The sequence below is a fragment of the Thunnus thynnus genome, chromosome 2 (genome assembly GCF_963924715.1).
Source record: "Thunnus thynnus chromosome 2, fThuThy2.1, whole genome shotgun sequence".
Lineage (NCBI taxonomy): Eukaryota > Metazoa > Chordata > Actinopteri > Scombriformes > Scombridae > Thunnus > Thunnus thynnus.
Window position 1 is genome coordinate 27,492,897 of NC_089518.1, and position 6,000 is coordinate 27,498,896.

At 40.0% G+C, this 6,000-nt stretch overlaps 1 long non-coding RNA gene across 1 annotated transcript; it reads left to right on the plus strand.

Annotated features, from left to right (window-relative positions):
* The first annotated feature begins 1,737 nt into the window (after positions 1-1,737).
* LOC137172346 (uncharacterized) lies at positions 1,738-5,629 on the plus strand. Its single transcript, XR_010924951.1, has 3 exons — positions 1,738-1,905; positions 3,548-3,851; positions 4,716-5,629. It is a non-coding gene; the product is annotated as an uncharacterized lncRNA (long non-coding RNA).
* The last annotated feature ends 371 nt before the right edge of the window (positions 5,630-6,000 follow it).

Genomic DNA, 6,000 nt, shown 5'->3' on the forward strand with positions numbered 1-6,000 from the left:
TTTGATTTCTCAGTCTCAAAATCCAATATGTTTTCGAAACAGAATCTATTGGATCACAGTTGTATTGCCCCGAGTGTAAAGGAGATGTTTTCTAATGATTGACACCTGGCACTCAGTTATCCTTCGCTGCAGCCAATCTTTCAGATCACTGACAAGAGGCAGAAAACTAGACAAAGCATGTGGAGATCATTTTCTTTCACACATTTAAAGTAGAGATCAAAAATGGAATTTAACCGCTGAATTTATAAATTATATTTTCTACACAGAACTGTATTGCAACATTTTCTGATCTTTTTGTCTGTGCATCCTGCGCAGAGGTGGCGTGCCCGTGCTTGTGCATTCAGATGAACGTCCGGTCTTATTGTGTGTGACCTCCGTCTCTCTGGCTGTTTGCTGTCTCGGATAACATTTTGACATTCCAGTCTCCTCTCTCAGACACTGCGATACCTCGCAGCGAGGGTGGATGGGGGGCCCAATGATAAGGCTTCACTCACAATTAGCAGGCAGGAGCAGGGAGGCGAGAGGGGGAAATTGAACTGTCAGAGAGAGAAGAGAAGAGAGGAGGAGTGGAGGAGAGAGGAGGGTGAGATAGAGGGGTGGGGGGGGGGTGACCCCATCCTGCAAAATGGAGCCCGTCATAATTTGTTCATTTGGTGCCCATCAGGCTCTACCTTCCCTTTCTAACACTGCTCTGCTGACCTCCCTCTCTCTGTTTCACCCTCTCCCATGCCTTTCCTCTCTTCACTCTCTTTCCACCTCTCATCTTCTATTTCACCTTCCTGCTTACCTTCACTCATCACAGCATTCCCTCCTTTTTTTATACTGTGTCCTTTGACTGTACACATGATATGATTGCCCTCTCCCTTTTAGCAACACTCTTACACTGTGGCTATTAACATTACCATTATTATTCTTATTAAATGCATCAATTGGTGATTTAAGAAAAAAAAATTACCCAGAGGTTTCAAGAGCTGGGAGATGGAAGTAAAGGAGCTAACCAGACCAGGGCCTGTGCCTGCCCTGCCTCTGTACAGGATGTGATGGATGGTAATGTTAATGTTAAATAAGCAGAGAGGCTTTTAGCAGCTCTGTATTTAAATGTCAAATGCTGATGGGCCCTAATGAGATAATACTGCTGAGAGCAATTAGCCTGTTAGGCACAGAAGACTATTCACATCGGCACTGGAGACTCGCACACATACAGTAGGCCTATGTGTATACATGTACAGTACACCTACACTCACATACACACCATATATTGCTGAGTGGATAAAACTGCAATTCGAGGTAGAAATATATAGGAGGAAGGATGGCTTTCAATATATAAGTGACTTATTTTAATATTCAACAGCTGTTTTTGAAAATAAAGTAGACTCTAGGGCAAGTTCCATTCCAGTAGCACCCAATCGGGTAGTTCCGGTTCTGAAAAGTGAAGCCAATGCGGAAGTGCCTTAAACCTTCATTCTCTCTAATGGCCATCAGGGGGCGACTCCACTGGCTCCAAAAAGAAGGCAGTTTGTATGGAAGTCTATGAGAAAATGACCCTACTTCTCACTTGATTTATTATCTCAGTAAACACTTTTCTAATGAGTTTATGGTCTCAATCGCTACTTTCAAGTCTTCTTCAATAAAGCATGATGTTCATTTTGTAATTTATGGTCCCATTTAACTTATATTTGACGATAAAGCAGGGTATGCTTTAGGGCGTGGCTACGTTGTGATTGACAAGTCGCTACCACGGCGACAACGTTGGTTAGTAACGTAAACATGGCGTCACCCTAGGGCCTCAGGATGTGTTTTCAGTTCATGAGAGTTAATTTTAATATTTTGGTCGCCTAAAAACTCTTGTTCGGCGTTTGGCTGTACTAAATGACCCTCTAATTAGTCGGATGCTCAGTTTTTCCGGTAAGTTCATTTTGTTTTTATGGTTTTAAGCCCGTTTTTCGCTACCGAAAATTAGCATTAGCATTATCACATTTAACCATAGACTGCAAATACACCGTGCTAACTAAGCTAACAGCTAGTGTTAGGGTCAGCACCACCCTCTCCTTCAAATATGGTCACTTCTCATCACTTCTGGCTCCAAGAATCCAAGATGGCGACAGTCAAAATGTTAAACTCGAGGCTTGAAAACGCAAGTCCACAAACTAATGTCAATTATTTTATACAGTCTATGGTAACACCACAATCTTCTTACTCCTGTCTGTTACATGCTGCAGGTGATTTATCCCGTCAAGAGTACACAAACTACACCTTTAGTGTATTTTCTTGCCTGTAACTACTGTGTCTTGCGGACGTCCCATTTGAAATGGTACATTAAATTTTTTTCCTCACTTGTTGGCCTGTGACTGTGATCTGGCCTTGGAGGTAATACCCTAAGTTAGACCAAAAGACATGCCAGAAGACATCAATAGTGTAACATAGTCATACTTAGTTTGCATTCAACAAGGTTTCATAAATATTTTAATATAAAATTCCATAGTTATTTAATTGAAGAGTTATATTATCATTTACTATTTCAATTTATTCTGTAACTGCATGTTTGATTGCAATTATTTGTATAACTGTGACATATTTTAAAGCTACTTCTGGAGGTTCAGGCTCTTTAGAGGCTGACCATCAGCAGTGTGTGTTGAGTCCTCATTGGATATGTTGAATATGTTGATGCAGCTATTAACAGGTGAAGTAGTGGTGGTAAACTCTCTCTACTTGTCTTATTCTTTACTTAGTCTACTTTTTGGTCCTGTCTCTGAATTTTTTTATGTGAAACTTCAGAGTAGCACAGAAAAAATGCTGTGTTCAAATTTTTGTTGTACTCTCTCATTCTTAGGTTTTTCTTGACAGATAGTCTGGAGGGTTTTTTGATAATAAGATATGAAAACAGAAAACTTTTTTTCACCTTTGTTTTATGTCGCCCGATTTCTCTTAAAAAACCTATATTGAATTAACATTTATCTTTCAGAGCTGCAATGATTAGTTGATTAATTAAATTTATCTGGTTCCAGCTTCTTAAATGTGAATATCTTCTGGTTTTTTTAGTCCTCTATGATAGTAAACTGAAAATCTTTGGGTTATGGACTGTTGTTTGGGACAAAGAAGACATTTGAGGACTTTACCTTGGGCTGTCGGAAACAGTGGTTAACGTTTTTCACCATTTTCTGATATTTTATAGACCAAATGACCAATCGATTAATCTACAGATTCATCAATAATGAAAATAATTGTTAGTTGCAGCCCTAGTGTCTTTAAACTGAAAATCTGGCTTCAACTACAAAGGTTTTGCTTTTGCGCCAGTGTTACTATTAGTTTCGGGTACAAGTTGAGCTGAGCAGTCACTGCTGATAAGCCAGTATAGATTTTCATCTTTTTAAACCTCCTTCCCTTCTGTCTCTTACTCACTACACAGTACAATATGTGTGAATTGTTATATGTCAGCAAAAGTGTGCATGGTGTGTGTGTGTGTGCGTGTGTCTGTGTGTGTGACAGAGAGGATACAGGTGTTGTTAGCAAGCTCTGAAGGTGACTGCTGGTCTCATCCATCAAACAGGCTTTCCTCAGGCTGATCCCTAATGGATCCCCTCAATCAGAGCCGCTCACTGTCAGTCGCAGTGCAACAAAATGAGAAATCAGGCAACTGGTCGCGCAGCCAAGGTTGGGAGTCATATAAAGGGGACAAAGTGATAAAGACCAGCTCGTGTCCAGCCTGTTGATTAGTATTGAGTGATCTCAGCCTTCCAGCCAGTCATGACGGAAGCAGGACATCAATCTGGACAAAGCTACTTCTTCAACAACTATAAATCAGCTGTACATATACAGTATATCCAAATCAGCAACCTGGACGTCATTGTGAGGTGATGTGTTGGCTTTGCATAGTGACTGCTAAATATCAGTCTGTTCCTTTTTAATTGCCCTTAGTTTTTCAGATTAACCTTTTTCTAATAATTTGATAACTGGTGACGGACTAAGTGTGCCAGAGGTTTTGATTTCATTCTGTGCAATTCACAACAGTAATGGAAAGTGAAAAGGTAGATTTGCTAAGCCCTCTCTGTACTTTAAAAAATAGTCCCTTGCTAATGTAGTTATCAAGTGTTAACACACTTCACTTTACCATAGGCCATTAAAATCTATAAAGGGAGGACAGATTCAAACAGAGCATTCACTTTATTCTTCTGTGTCCAGGGCTTCATACTATGTTAAATGCTGGTTCTGTCTTCCCTTCAGGTGATTTGATTTGAGAAGCTAATATACTGAAAGCCTCCTCTTGCTGTTTGTCTCCAGCTACTCATTCTCTCAGCTTTAAAAGCCTTTATTATTGAAAGGGCCTTTATTTGGTTTTAGGGTCTAACAAAATTGTGTACCACCTCAGAGAAAAATGAAAAGGTTTTGAGTGCTGTCGGTGTTCCTAAAATAGATTCATTATACAGTATGTCTGTGTTTGGCTTCTAAATAGGCAGGAAAGAAGGAGGTGATTCATAGAGATATGGAGGTACAGCACAGTAATCAAACTAAAAGCTCGCTGTCTTGCTGCAGCTTGTGCACACAACACTGTCCAACCCAGTTCAGAAGGGCTTTATTAGCATGAAGGTTTCAAGAACAATGTTGCCAAAGCATCAAAGTACAATTTCTGCAAATATTTGGACAGTATACATTACAGTAATATGAACATTAACACAACATTAACCACCCATCCATTTTCTTTACTGCTTATCCTCTAGAGATCGCGGGGGAGCTGGAGCCAATCTCAGCTGACATTGGGCGAGAAGCAGGCTACACCCTGCCAGGTTGCCAGTCAATCACAGGGCTAACATATAGTATAGAGACAAACAACCATTCACACTCACATTCACACCTACGGGTAATTTAGTGTCACCTGTTAACCTAACCTGCATCTTTTTGGTCTGTGGGAGGAAGCTGAAGTACCTGGAGAGAGCCCATGCTTGCAAACTCCACACAGAAAGGCCCCAGCTGTCCTGTGGGTTTGAATCCAGAACACTCTTGCTATGAGTGCTAACCACTGCACCATGCCGCCCTACATTTATATATATTAATTATATATATACAGTATATCCTATGCATGTATTTGTGTGTGTGAGTGCTGATGAAGGGTTCATGTTTAGGGAAGGATGAAGGTGTACCGTTGTGTTGAAATGAATCCCTAATTAACAGTAATGTCATGGATTATATGTAGGAACAGAGTAATTCACTCAGTAACCATCTCCCCAATTACATTTTAACAGATCACATCACACTGTGTGTGTGTGTCTAGGTCATTCACTGTCCCTCAGGTTGTGGCATGTTGATACATAATGGGCAGCAAGATATGCCCTGTATTCTTCTCCTAGAAGTATTTTTAATTTTGAGAGGTCATTATCTGAAATTACAGAATTGAACTTGTTAAAGTAAATGTTCCTTTTTTCATTGAGTGTTTTACACTGTAGGGAGGAAGTACATCTCTGTCTCAACCTCACCTGTTGAACAGTCACCACATATTCTGTTTTTTTTTGGTTGCCATTATTTTTTGTGTAGTCCTTTTTCAACAATTTGTGGTCACTGAGCCTGTACTTGATTAGGATCTGTATTTTAAGCCAGAATTAATTGGAATTTGGAATAAAGTTTTCTCTTTATTGAATGTAGAGCTCTTCCGAGCTTTTTATTTTAGTGCATTCACTGCCATGTTGAAACTCCCTGATGCTGTTATGGTTATACCAAGGTAGGTATAACTCCATTATATGATTATTTATGGTAAACTGGTATTTGTCCTCCTGACATCTGGGGCGTTTTTGAAAAAAATCATGACATTAAACTCATATTTACTACCAGAGCCCAGTTCTGACAGTACTTTTATACTTTGTCCAACTGTTGCTGTAGTTCAGTAGGAGACAGTAAAACAAGGTCATCAGCTTAAAACAGAGACTTCACCTCATCCTCCTATCTAGGAGGGAACGGCCAGGAACAGCACACTGATCCAACTGAACAGCAAGCTCATTTATATACACGCTA